Source organism: Pan paniscus, chromosome 1 (assembly GCF_029289425.2).
Source record: "Pan paniscus chromosome 1, NHGRI_mPanPan1-v2.0_pri, whole genome shotgun sequence".
NCBI lineage: Eukaryota > Metazoa > Chordata > Mammalia > Primates > Hominidae > Pan > Pan paniscus.
Window position 1 is genome coordinate 9,451,366 of NC_073249.2, and position 14,470 is coordinate 9,465,835.

The 14,470-nt window shown below is 38.1% G+C and overlaps 1 protein-coding gene and 1 long non-coding RNA gene across 10 annotated transcripts in view; one reads left to right on the forward strand and one right to left on the reverse strand.

Annotated features, from left to right (window-relative positions):
• CHRM3 (cholinergic receptor muscarinic 3) overlaps positions 1-14,470 on the reverse strand; it is a 523,502-nt gene that overhangs the window by 197,900 nt on the left and 311,132 nt on the right. The window lies entirely within an intron of this gene.
• Positions 981-12,986, forward strand: LOC130540776 (uncharacterized). Its single transcript, XR_008954773.2, has 3 exons — positions 981-1,148; positions 5,843-5,930; positions 12,352-12,986. It is a non-coding gene; the product is annotated as an uncharacterized LOC130540776 (long non-coding RNA).

The window sequence follows — 14,470 nt, forward strand, 5'->3', positions numbered from 1 at the left end:
AGCTCTGCTCCGTAAACTTACTGCTATCATAGGTCTTCTGCATAAGTATTTTTAGTGCCCAGTTCCTAGTTCAGTGCTTAAAAATCCTGCCGATCCCTGGGTTGGAACAAAGCTTTCGGAAGCAATTAACTGCTTTTGCCATCCCAGGTGCCAAACACACACACAATGTCCTTTTATTTGTGGAAATACACACAGATCTATTCTGCATGTGCTCAGAGCTCAACGCAAATATCACCCCTTTCCCACAGGCAGCAGGAAGGATGTGGTTTGAAGGACATAGTTGCTTCATCTGAATGTTCAGTTGTTCAAAAGATCTCTAGTTGCTACGCTGAGTTGCGGCTCTACTACTTACGTTTAAGAAGATATAACCAGGCCGTGCCCAAAATCCCACTTTTATCTATTTAAACAGGCATTCAAGTAGATCGTGCAATTCTTTGCCCCTTACCTTCAGTGGACACATGCTGAAAATGTGTTCATAATCAAAAGACATTCCCCTGAGCTGATGACCCAGTAATTCCTTACGTATACAGGTCAGCTGCAACAATACCGTACTAAAATCGCCAGATGAAATGGTCAGAATTACCCGGTGGCTTGATAAAATCAGCTTACTTTGAGTCTAATCCAAGGATAAATATACAGAAAGCTCCAAGCAGTGGAAACTGTAAGCACCTTAGAACTGCCCCCTGAAACTGTAATACTGCCAGGAAAACAAATATTTGCTGAATTATAGGGTGCTATATTGGTTTTACCTGAATGCAAATGAGGGCTAAATAACTACAAGCTACTGTTTAAAGTGGACAAGTATAACCAAGAGCAGGGGACTAATTCTGCCAACACCACTAACACCAGTCCCCAAAAACCCTAATGATACACTCAGAACAAGCAAACCAGTAGATCTGATTACCAATTTCACATATCCTGCATTCCTGGAGCTCACCCATTTCATCATTTCCGGACACTCAGACTCTAACTAGGAACACCTAACTCATAGCCCTGTATTTTGCTAAGTTTTTCCTCTACTCTTGAGTCCTCCTTTAATCTATAGTGTTATTCTACACTGGACCTCTCTCTTATTTTTTGGAGTCTAGCATCTTGCATCTTCCTGGAGCCCCAACTAAACTCATAACTTCTAAGCTTCTAAGAAATATGTAAGTTTTTCAACTCTGTACATTAAGTCTTTTTGTGACCTTAAACTTACCTTAGAAAAAGATGTACTGTTAGTTACCAACTGCTTCTTCAGCCTTGCGTATAATGCCTGTTCCTCTTTATGACTCCCCTGCAAACTTACTAGCTCATGAGGATCTGTTAATTTAAGAAAAGAGCTTTGGCAACAGGGTAGTTAAATTGCTACTAGTGGTTACTTCTGAATGACTTCAAGTTGATTCTTTCCTTGTGTTTTCTTCAATCACTTCTTATTTTTACTAATCAGTGTCACTATGTGTGAGCTATGACACTCCTTAGAACTATGCAAGCAGGATTCAAAAAAAAAAAGAATGGAAATTTGATGAAAATGTTTTACTGGTAACACTCAGCTAGAAATACCACCTCTGAAAAAGTGTACAAAACTCCATGTACCAGGTGGAATATTACTCCTGACCCAGAGTATTATATAAACATCTGTATTTTCTTCCCCAATTAGAAACAAATAGCTCTTGATGAAATGTCTTTGCCCTGGTCCTTCAGAAGTCAGTATCTGACTCTAAGATGCCAGGAACATTTCACCTTGTGTCATGTTTCACGCTGAGGAGTTTGTATAGCGCTAGTGTAAACCTTGGTCTCTAAGACACATTCCATGGTGAATTTATTTCAAATTCCAAACTGAGTTTATTCCATTTCACTCACTTAAAATTCCAGTTGTGATTGGAAAATATACACTTCATTTACCTTCTGCGCAGTGTTCAATGAACCGCTTGTCATGTTTCACCCTAGTAGGTTGCATTTCAATCCTGAGTGTGTCTGTGTATCAGTTGATTAAAGCTTTGCTATTATTTGTAAGGGATGTTATAACATGCACTGTCATCTTTCTTGGCATTTTTTGAAACGGTAACATGAGGATTCTGGCAAAATAATATGGTAGTTGCTACTCTTTCCTTACACCTATACCATTTACTTGTCAGTAAACAAAATCATGTTTTCAATGAAGTAGACAAATAGAAAACTCAGCTTCCCTATCCTGTTGTATCTTGGGCCACTCTCTATAAACTGACATGGCATAAAATGACATAGCTTGATAAACTGCTGGAGTCAAACACAGATTACTGCCATTTAGCTAGAGCAGGACACGTCACTTGAGGACACGGCCCCAAGGAATGTCAGTTCTAGAGGAGGAAGGATAGAACCGAAATGAGGGATCTGGTTCTTTGTTGTGTGTGGCTGAATTTCCCGGACATTGTTTAAGGCAGAAATGACAGGTAGCATAAAAGAGCAAACCTTACCTTAAGAAAGCAGATTATATAAGCACCCCCCTTGAATCCCAAATTCCTGCCACACTAGGACTTTACCACATAGGTTATTGCTCAGATCTGATGAAATGTTAACTCCAATCCGTAACCAACTGATAACAACCAAAAACCACATTAGTCATTATTTACTAACATAACAACGATAAAAATCATGTGTGTGTGTGTGTGTGTGTGTGTGTGTCTTTCCTTGAGTTCTGTATCAGGATTTTATAATGCTGAGAGAGTTGTCTATTAAGAAACATGTTTCAACTTTATTCCAAAGAAATGGTCCCCACTACTCTCTGTGAAACTGTTAATGTCCAGCATGGCTCTTGTTATCAACAGGATCTATTCTATGCTTTCCTGGTACCAGCATAATTAAGTCAACAAAACTGGTTGCTTTCAAAGCCAATAACTATTCAAGGCTACTTCCTCTGCAAGGGCACAGTTTTAATACACCCATAAGCCTTATTCAGGATCTCAATCTTTTGCAGTTGAGAAATGAATCCAAGAATACCGTTAGAGAAGCTCACAATTCAACTCAGATCTTACATTTGAACTTTTTCTTTTTTGGAAAATGTACTCATGGTAACTTTATTCATGCAAAAAAAAAAAAAAACTGGAAGTGATTGAGAACATTTGTTTTTCTGGCATTGAGGACATTTCAATTATTGTCCCTTAATATGTCATCTCATAACTATTATCTGGAACAAGTATTCTTCAAATATGCCATATGGATGGTTAAAATCAAAACAAACTATTAATAACAAATCTAAACAAAGCCAAACAACCAAATACACATACAAATAAACCAAATGAACCCTCCTGTACATTCTCATTTTGTCAGAGAGCTACATCCCTGCTCCCCTTGAGCTACGTTTGGGCCCCTCCCTTCTTCTAGCAAGGTTATTTAAAGTTTAGGTTCTTCTTTCCTTTCCCTTCTTCTCCCTTCCCCTCTTCCTCTTCTTTTTTTAATCCTATTTTAGGACCCACTGGTTAGCTTTCCTTATTACCAAATTAAAAATATTATTTATTCACTCTCTTGCAAAAAAAGGCTCTTTTGAGAGTCACACTGTTTAGCTGTAAACATCATTTCTCCCTGTGAATGGCTGGAGTCCCAGTGAAGCCTTCTACATTTAACAAAGGCTTTGGTACATGGCTTAAAGTCTTAATATCCAACCCAAGATCCTGGATGATGTCAATGCTCTTTTCGATTATCAACCAGCACCTGCTTTATAGCTCCCTATTATTCACTACAATAGTCTTTTTGAACCTCCACTCTGCTTCAGCCAGTCACAATCATGGAGACCCCAAACTTGGCCACCTCTATACTTGTTCACTCTGTGAAGTTATTCTCTAAACAGCGCCAACCAACTTTTCAACTCTACCGACTTTGTATTTCCACTCCATCGGTTCTACAACCTCATTCATATCTCAAATCTCCTAAAAGCATCACTTTCTTTACTTCTAAAAGCTCCCTTTGGCTCTACTTTCTTCTCTCTTTAACCTAGACATCATAGCCTATCACTTCAAACATCCTCCTGTTAGTACCCACTTCTCGCGTGAATTCTTGTCGTCCCTCCACATTTTCCTCCAAAATTTCAACCCAAGATCAATGCAATTATTTTATGTCTGTTTTCATACACCTGGGTTGCTACATTCTGGTTAACTTCATGTGACTCTGCAGAATGGTACTGGTACAAAGCCCTGGTCTTCAACATCACTAGGACTTCAACACTGTCCAAATTTCCTTCCACATCTCCTTTTCTTTCAAGCTTTAACTGTTTCTTCCAATCCAACATTATGTACCAACTGCCAGTCCCTCACTCTCAGCAAAGCCCTCCTGTCCTAATTTACAGGTAAAATAGCCTGTGAAGTGAGAATTAACTCAATGACCTTTCCTCCCTATGAACTGATTCCAGCCTAACTCTTTGCCACCCAACTCATTAGAAGAGATATCTTTTCTCTTATCCAAAACTAATCTTCCCACTTTTACTCTGGATCCTACCTTCTTCCCTCTTTATCTGTTTTATTAGCAATCCCACTTCTCACACAAACCTTCAACCTCTCCCATCCCATTGGTTTCTATGTGGTGGTGCACTGGAGCTGATAGCTAATTGTAGGTATCTTCTCAAATCTGCATTCAATAAGGTATTCTGAATGCCTTCTGCATTCTTCCATGACAGTTTTACTCCAGCCATGGTGAGGGTATTTACGCCATGGTCATCTGTAATAGCTACAAATTAGAGCTTTTATTTCTCCTCTGGAGGCCTGGTTTATCAGAACACCACTGCACACACGCCTTCTCAAAACAAAACAAACAAAATCATCGACAAAAATTCTTGTGCATAGCCTATTTCCTCTTCTAGTTATAGTGCCCTCTGTCCTTTTATGTTCTAACTACTTAAAATATGTAGTGTGTACCCAATCATTTGCTCTTAACCAATTTAAATATGCCTTTAATCCTTAACAGTTCTTCATTGAAGTTGATATTTCCAAGGTAATCAGTAACCTCATAGTTGATAAACCTAATGGGTCCTTTTCAGTTTTTACTCACTTAATCTGTGGTATTTGATATTGTTAGCCACTCCTGTCTTTTAATTCACTCTTTCCCTGGCTTCAGGACATCATCATTCCCTGAATTCCCCCTTACCTCCATGGTCTTTTCTTTTCTGGGTTCTTTTCATTTGTCTACCTTTTAGCAAGTTTTTCCACAGTACTCTTTCTCAGCTTAAACTATTGGCAAAATCTTCATCCCATGCAATGCCATGTCTCTCTCACATCTCTCTCACATGCTGTAGTTACCACAGTACAACTGTCCACTTAGGTCATTCAAGACATCAGGCATCTAAAATCCCCAAACTCATCAAATTTTGCCTCCTTCCTTGTCACCTCACCTACTCTGGTTCTCCTGCCCCTCAGTCTATTCTTCACAACTGAGTTGAGCTAATATTTTCTAGGCACAATTCTGATTGTATCACCCCTGGCTTAAAACACTTGAATTTCTTCCCTACCTCTTCAGCTACTTCTGCAGCCTCATTTTCCACTAGGCTTTCCCTTCCTGCTGTGTTATGTGTTTGTGCAAATTCTGTCCTTCCTGTCTCCTCCCCGTCCTGTGCCTGTGCACCCTTCTACCGCAGGGCCTTGGCACAAGCTGTCTTCTGCCTCTGCTCATCCCTCCTCACCCAAGTAACTCTGATTTACCTTTCGGGTCTCAGCTTAATTGGACCTTCCACGAAGAAACTTCCCCTGAGCATTCTTGACCAGCTCACATCTCACTATCAGGTGCTCTCAGAGCACTCTCCACTGCCACCTTTTATCTGAAGCATTGTGAGTTAGGTGCAGTATCAGAAGAGCAGCTTTTTGTTTATAAAATTACTAATACCTGTTTCTCTCTTTAGATGACGAGCTCCATGAGGGCCAAGGCTGTCCATTCCTGTTTACCACTGCACACTCAGGAGCTCATGGCATGCTGGCTGTGCTAGTTCTGTGAGTATTTATTGAATTAATGAATGAAGATCCTGGAAATTTCCAGAAGTTCTTCAGATGGGAAAACTAATAGAAGGCTGGGTTTCCCGCAGGCAAGCAAAAAGCAGTTTTAAGTCTAAGAACTAAGGCCTTGAGAGACATCTTCTAATTTTGTAAGCATTGCTGGTTAGGCATACACAGATGAATTACCCAAATGATATGAAAGAAATCTGCCGTATTAACATCATGTCTGGTTTAAAGAACAGGGCTTAAAACCTTAAAGAGGTACATACATTTCTCTGGGCTTATGTTTTGTCCCTCATCCATAAAACAATTTAATGGAACATCATTTTTTAATACTTAAATAAGGTGATCACACAATTTATCATCCAGACTAAGGCATGTTTGTTAGTGAAAGAGAGTAATCATAATTGTGCCTCAGCAACAGAGGTAAACTGCAGAGGTCTCCAGCAAACTGGGACAAGTGGTCACCCCAGCTGTGGCTGACATAACAGTATGATATAGGGAAATGCAAAATTCTCTGTCCATGGAGATCTGTGATGGGAGCTATAGAATAACTAAGCCCAACATAGAGGGATGCTTCTCATCAATGTGATGTTGGTGTTTGTGCAAACTGTGGAAGAAGCAATGCATCTTCAATAATGCAGTAAACAGAATAAGATTACAGTTGCATTCAGCATTCTACATTTTATTTGGAGCTTGTTCTGTTTATTATTTTATTTTGTGCCCCACAACATACCTATTTTAATTCCTCAAAAAGCCTTTGATGAGCAATGGGTCAGGCACAATTGTGATGGAAAGGAAGAACAAGATATCAACCATCCCTAGAGAATCGACAGTATAATTACAGAGCAAATAGTGTCATCCATAATTACAGATTAAGGAATGGACACCCAGAACTCAGAAATGACTTGGTTAAGGGTGTGCAGATAATAAACAGTATAACTGGAACTGTAATTCAGATCTCTGACTTCCAATTCGGAATTCACTTTATTTTGCTCAGCTGCCTCCCACTTAATGTACTTAATGTACTTTATGCTCTTGTCTTCTACTGCACAGAAATGCCCATGAAGTACATTTACACAGTCTTTGCAGAAGCAGATTGTGCCCGGGATTAGCGGGCAGTGTTTGTGTTGCCCGTGTGGACTTCCTTTTTAGGCACTGGCTTCTGGCCCTGTGTCAAGGATTGGAAGGGGATTTAAAAGGCCAAACACATCTCTGATTAACTTGTCGCTGTATCGTACCTGTGTTTAAATCCTGGGTAAATTAAAAGGACAAAAATATGTCTTTTTACTTTATGATCAAATTCCACTGCAGAGGAGTAATGAAATAGTCCAGATATGGTCAGGGGATAACCCTGGGGATAACAGACCATCTCTACTCCATAAAATGTGGGTATTTGTCCATGATGAAACATTGGACCTTTTCATTAAAGAGAAACACTATTTATTAGTGCTTTGGGGTTTACAAAATACAGTCTTTACCAAATAGATTTATCACTGTTCTCAGATTTCTAATGGAAATAGCTTTTAAGATTGCAACGCAAGTATTCGAGGAAATGTGGCATTATGCTTATATTCTTTTAAATGCTAGCAACAGACACTTGTTAAAATGTAAAGTATTTTCAGTAGCTAGAAATACCCCAGCTTACAGAGACTTCTGTTTTTTCATTCATTCCAACTACATAGTTCTGTTAGTATAAGATCCTGATGATAAAATTGAAAGGTGAATTTTGTCATTTTCAACTTTCAAAAAAAATTTTCACTTATTTTACAGAAATATTTCCTAAGTAAGAAATGACTTTCAAATAATCTTTTTTCTTCTTCTGACCTGAAGAGAATTCTGGAAAGGACAAAAGCAAAATCAAAATAGCTCACAAATCAACGAAGTCATTCCAGTCACAACCAAGGATAACTAAAATAGAAGACTCCTAAAGTTACCTGAAATTGATCGGGGACCAAGATAACTGGGACAATTATAGTGAATAAAATTATTTTTTAAACATCTATAAACTTATTGATCCTATGCTCATGACAAAGATGGATACAATGTATAATTGAGATTAAAAAAAAAACCTTCTCTTTTTGGGTAGTCTGAGAGTTTATCTTAAAGGGAGGGTTTTCTTTGTTGGAAATATTTCTGAATGGGCTTACTAGAGGCAAAGGCTGAGATCGAAAGGCATCTAAGCCTGGGGGGATCGGCTCTGGGGAGCCCTGGTGTGGATCTAGCTATAGCTAAAGGGGAATGGGGCTGGATGTGGAGTTTGAGAACAGCTTGGGCAATAGAGTGAGACTTCATCTCTACATTTTTTTTTGTTTGTCTTAAAGTTAGCAGAGTATGGTGGTGCGTGCCTGCAGTCCTAGCTACTCTAGAGGCTGAAGCAAGAGGATCCCTTGAGCCCAGGATTTTGAGGCTGCAGTAAGCTGTGTCTCACCCTTGTTCTTTAGTCTGGGCAACAGAGTGAGACCCTGTCACTAAAAAAAAAAAAAAAGCAGAGAGAGAGTGAGAGAGCGGGAAATGGGGATGCGAGGATGGAGAGAGACGGAGGGAGTGGGGCAGTGGACTAAAGATTTGGTGGAAGGAGATCTATTGTTTTGTGATCCTCTCCTCAGGACCCCTCAAGTCCTCTGGAACTTGATGAACTTATTAAAGATTTATAAATAACAATAATTTATTATTTCTTACTATTTAATATTAATATAATATATTACTATTTAATGATTACTGATTTATTACATCTTTGGGCTGATGGATGGAATGGGGGGTCTGGGTGGCCAAGCATTATTGAACCACATGGAAAGAGGAGTGCAGACACTGGGGACTGAGCAGGAGTAAACTCTGAGTAATGTTCAAGACTTTTGGGGAGCACCCTGGACTCAAAGGATGCAAAGTTGGATGGGGGTCAGTAAAGTTTATCCAGTCTCAGAGGAGCAAGAAAACTCCAATTTGTTATTGGGGTTACAGACACAATCCATGCATGACCCCAAAACCTTACGGTGTAGTGGAAGAAGCAGATGGGCAAACAACACACAAGGGATGTGTATTTATCTAAGGAATCTCATCTGTGCCACTGCAGCTGCATCTGTACAATGTCCAGGGCCCAGAGGAAGGCCTCACTTATGCTACCTGGAAACTCAGGGTGGTATTGTGGGGAGGTGGCATTTTTGCTGGGTCTTGCAGAATGAGTGAGAGTTGTCAAATAGTTTTGAAAACTCAGAACAGTATTATTTCAATTTCCTAAAAAGAAGCCAAACAAAGCTGGGAAAGAAGGAGATGGGCTTTCTTGGTGGGAGGTATAGCATGAATGAAGTTAGGAACAGGGCAGGTTGTTTGGGGTGTGGCGAGAGGTACCAGGGTACATGGTTGAGGAGTGGTCAACCTTCACTCTAAAGCCATATTTATTAAGGCCTTAAAGCCTATACTTATTTTCTTTATGCTTAGAAACAAGCAACTTGTCAAGAATTGAGATATAAGAAAAAAATATTAATTTACTTTATCTAAACTTGGCATTCAATATAGTTACTAAATTCTCTGTCTGATACCTGGTTAAATGACTAAATAATAGTCAGTAAACGATTCTAATTTAAGCTTAACTGAAGCTCGTATCTAAAGTGAACCACAGGTCCCCCCCTCATCTCCTCATACCCTCCTGCTCATATGTCACATACCCAAACCCATAGCATATCTATCTCCACAGTTTTAATGATCTTAATAATTTACAATGCTATTTCTCATCATTTAGGTTGTCAGGTGTTCTTGCATTATCAGCCTGCCTATAGATATGGAATTAATAAGACTATACAAAATATTTGCCCAACTTAGATCAGAGAATTTTGCAATTTCCTGATCAACTGCAAGATTGATCTTCCACAATATGGATGTAGTTATATACATACAAACACATATATATGGGTATAGTTACATATATAGAGAGTATCTATATGCATAGAGTTATATATATATATTCAATAATATGGATATAGTTATACATATAACACTTAGATGCAGATAACGAAAATACTGTTATTTGTTTTTAATTGGCTATTTAATTGTTTGATTCACAATGGTTTGTTTCTGGAATTCCATGACAAGTCCAATAACATTAACTAGCTTTCAAGGTCGATGTCGGCAAAATGAAATTGCCATTAGAAGCATCACAATCAGTGTCCTTCCTCATTTGGCATAGGTGGAGGAGGACTGCAGAGTTACCTTTAGTAATATCTCATGATACAATGATGCTTCATGTCAAATAGCAATTAATATCATTTTAACTTAAATAATGTGGATATTATTTTACATTTTGATATTAATTTTTTTAAAACACTTGAGCTTTAAAGAAAAGATAAAACAAGGTAGCTTTGTCAATAATGAGAATTTAGATCTTCACTGGTTAATCTCTTTAATTTCAAATTTAGCTACTTAAGTGGAACGTCCCAACTTAAAATAAATGTCTAGAAATTGCCTCATAGGTTAAAGAACTCTCAAAAACCTGTCCCTGACAATGGTATTTCCAAAAGCAGCTAGTGACAACAGGTTAAAGGGATTTATAGCCCCCTTTTAGCAGCTTAATGTCTATACAAAGGAATTCATTCATTCACTTCTTTTTTTCTCAACACGTATGGAACCCCTGCCACATAGGCAGCACTGTCCTAGCTGGAAACATGAGTAGATAAAGTCACTGATTCAAAGGAACTTTATTCTACTGGTGGGCACAAAATGGCAGCTAAATTTATAAGGTAACATTGGCTGCTTTACTGAAAAAAACAAAGCAGGGTAGGTGGGTACAATGAGTGATTGTCAAGAGCATGACTATTTTAGACACGGCGGTCAGTAAAATCCGCCTCAAGGTGGAGGCATTAGAACCAAGACCCCTGCTCACCAGCAGGCAGTCTGAAAAAGTATTAGACAAAATAACCCAGAAAACAAAGACTTGGGGTGGCAAACAAGCTTCAAGTGCTCAAGAAACTGTAAGAAATGTTGATGTGACTGGCCTGAGTTTCAGTCTGAAAACTTTGGGTGCTAAATAGTGAACATAGTTGCAGAAAAATTGAAAGTAAAAGAAAGCATTGTACGTTTAAACATATGCAAATAAATAGGTAGAAACAGATAGAAAACAGTATGTTTTAGGGAGTATAATTTTGGGGTAACATATCTTTTATTATTTTTCCTAACTGGGGAGGGGGTGGAAGACTATATTGCCAACAAAATGAAAGCTTTTACCCCCTAAACATGTCAAACAATTCAGCAGCTGATAATTACATTTATTGGAGTTAAAAAATAAAGTGGGATCTTAAGGAGAATTAGTTTATTTGAATCATGGTGACTGAGAGTGAAAAGAGAAAAAGACAAATGTGAAACTTCTGTTTCATCCACTAAGGAGTCAGCAGAAAGTACCACGGAACCTACAGACCACAAACAACCCCCCCCCAAAAAAAAAGAAAAAAAAGAAAATTTAAACCAGAAGAAACAAAGAGCCAGGAATAGAACAGTAACTTTGGCAAAAATTGGCCCTTTCTGGACGGGGCTTATATTTTTAGGTGGTTAAGCCCACAAATAAACACACAAAATTATGGGATGAACATTTGTGAACGGTGCTGCGGAGAAAAATAAAGGAGGTGCGGGGTTTAGAGAGTCCCAGGGGTGGAGGTGCTGAGATGTTCTTTTACGTAGGATAGTTAGGAAATCCTCCCCAATAAGAGAGGCTGGGAAGCCACTGGAGGGTGTTGAGTAGAGAGTGAATTTTAGAATACGACTCCAGCTACTGTGCAAAAGATAGGTTGAAGGGGTCAGTGCTAAAGCAGGGAGGGCAATTGGAAGTCTCCTGCAATCATCTGAGTAAGAGCTAATCCAAGCTTGGACCAGCATAAACAGTGAGAATTTGTGAAATTCTAGATACAGCTGATGAGCACTGATGAATGAATCCAACTGGGAGCATGAAAGAAGAGCCAGATTCAAGGATGGCTCCAAGGTTTTGGCCTGAACCACCACAAGCTTGTTGCTATCATTTAGCAAGAGGCAGGGGAAGATCACATACACATGGTTTAGTCTGAAAAATAAAGTGTTATTACACACCCTCAATTATCCTTCAGGCCACGTCTTCTCCCATGTTGCAGAATTAGCACATTCACTTACTGCCATTTCCTGCCTATGAGGAGTTAAATGGTATTTTTTTTTCATGAAATATGCCACAGTAGTTGTTTAACATGTTAGAGACAGATTGAAGAAAGAGTTAAAATAGTATTCATAAATGAATTTAATCTGTATCATAGTCTGAAAGATTGTTTCAAGAACAAGGCCCAATACTCTTCTATATTAAATTATCTCAAGGTATGTTTATTTTCAATCCATGCTTAAGTTTAGCTACAGAGTCAGGGATAAAGTAGGATAAGTGAAGGTATTTAATTATTGTTTTCTTTTCCAGATCCTCAACAGAATAATTGCTGACAAACTCTCTTGCCCAGAAAATGTCTACTGGAATTATGGAGTACAAAAAAACTACAAAAGCAATGAAAAAAAGAAGGATGTTTTATTTACATCCTATTTCAAAACCATTGCTTTCTTGCTATTGTATGTCTCTGCAGGCCCAATATCGCGCATCTTCATAAGAAGTTTAGAATTGTTCCTTATGTTTCCTTCTAACAAACACTGGTATATTCACATGAAAGTGTATATTTTTTTCACTTCCAAAACAGTTAGCTCATAATTCGGAACATTGAGGTTTGCAAAATGACTGAAGGAAACTTTACCTAAACAATAGTTGCCAGTTCTGCTGAGAATTATCACGGGCCCACAATGGCTGTGTGTTTTTCCATACAGATATTCTAATTTTTTTTATTATGCAGCTAATTTTTTTTAGACTCATGAATAAAATAGCAAGTCAGTCTGTGCATAAGCATATGTTTAAATCTACCAGGAGAAATGTCTGGAATATTTTTGGTTATTAAAATTAAAATTCAGGATAATGAAAGGCATATGCAACTTATTATATTCTTTATATAACTTATTTCATCTAATCCTCCAAATAGCTATATAACATATTTATCCCCACCTTACATAGATGTTAACCAAAGTCTGTAAGGTTCGTTCATTTGTCCACAGTTACCCAGAAAATTGTTTGTGGAGCTCAGTACAAGGCTGACTGCCAGACTCTAAAGTCTATGTTCCTTCTACTACCATACACTGCCTTTGTTTTTCTTTTATAAAAGTTGAAAAAATATCATTCTGCTTTTCCTACTTTTCCGAAAACTATTTATGATGATAAATCCAGTTTTTTGTAAGTAGCTCTTTAGCATTTCAATGCATGTAGCATCAGGCATGTGCATTTGTGCATGCCTGTGAATGCCTCTGCGTGTGTGTACATGCATACGTGTGTGGGGGTGCATGCCTGTGCATGCCTCTGTGTGTGTGTGTGAGTACATGCACATGGGTGTGGGGGTGCATGCCTGTGCATGCCTCCATGTGTATGTGTACATGCACACGTGTATGGGGTTGCATGCCTCCGTGTGTGTACATGCAAGTGTGTGTGGGTGCATGTCTGTGTGTGTGTGTGTGTACATGGACACATGTGTGGGGGTGCATGCCTGTGCATGCCTTTGTGTGTGTGTATGTACATACACACCTGTGTGGGGGAGTAAGAGGGGGCAGTGCCGAGAGGGAGCAAAATTTTTTTCTAGGTGTTAAGTTTCAAGAAGTTGGTGAAATGGAGACAGCCAATCCAACCCAGGAGACAGTGTTTGAAAACAGGGCTTCAGCTACTTGCATGATGTGGATTGGGGAAATGGTCTGTCCTCCTAGCCATGGGATGTCCCTGCTGTGTTCAGGAATCTTTCCATCTCTTGGATTTTAAAGGAAAGTATCCTTTCTGTCAGTAAAGTTTTCCTTCAATCCCATAAATAAATCATTTACAAATAATCTTCTAAATATTTAGAATGTAATAATAACATAATTATAAATTATATTAATAATGTATGTTTATTACATTTTATTGCATATTCACTATATATAATATATGTTAATTTGTATTTATTATAATTTAGTTGTATATCATGAATTATTTATAATTCACATATAACTATAATATATAAATATAACATAAAATAAATTTAATAATTTATAAAAAACAATTTAAAATAATCTAAATAAATGATAATCATTCTCTTTGACATCCAAGCTCCTTATCAGACTTACAACATTTAATTCTTACTTCTCTTTTATTTTTAATCTCATCTACCTTTATCATTTGTATTACAACTTTGCATCTCAGTTGTATATAAAAGCTTACTTAGTATTCCAAGGTAATTTTATCACCTTGTACACATTGGCCATGGAGCTCCATTGCCTAGAATAATGTCTCTATTCTTTATGTTGAACATCAAGGCTACTTGATATATATATATATCGTGAATCTATCTGCCAGCCTAAACGTCATTTTCCCTTCTTTATATCCTCATACAGGTTAATTTTTCCTTCCCTATAAAGATAGGGCCTTTATAGAGGTAATCGCCTTAAAATGAGGCTATTAGAGTGGCCTTAATCCAATA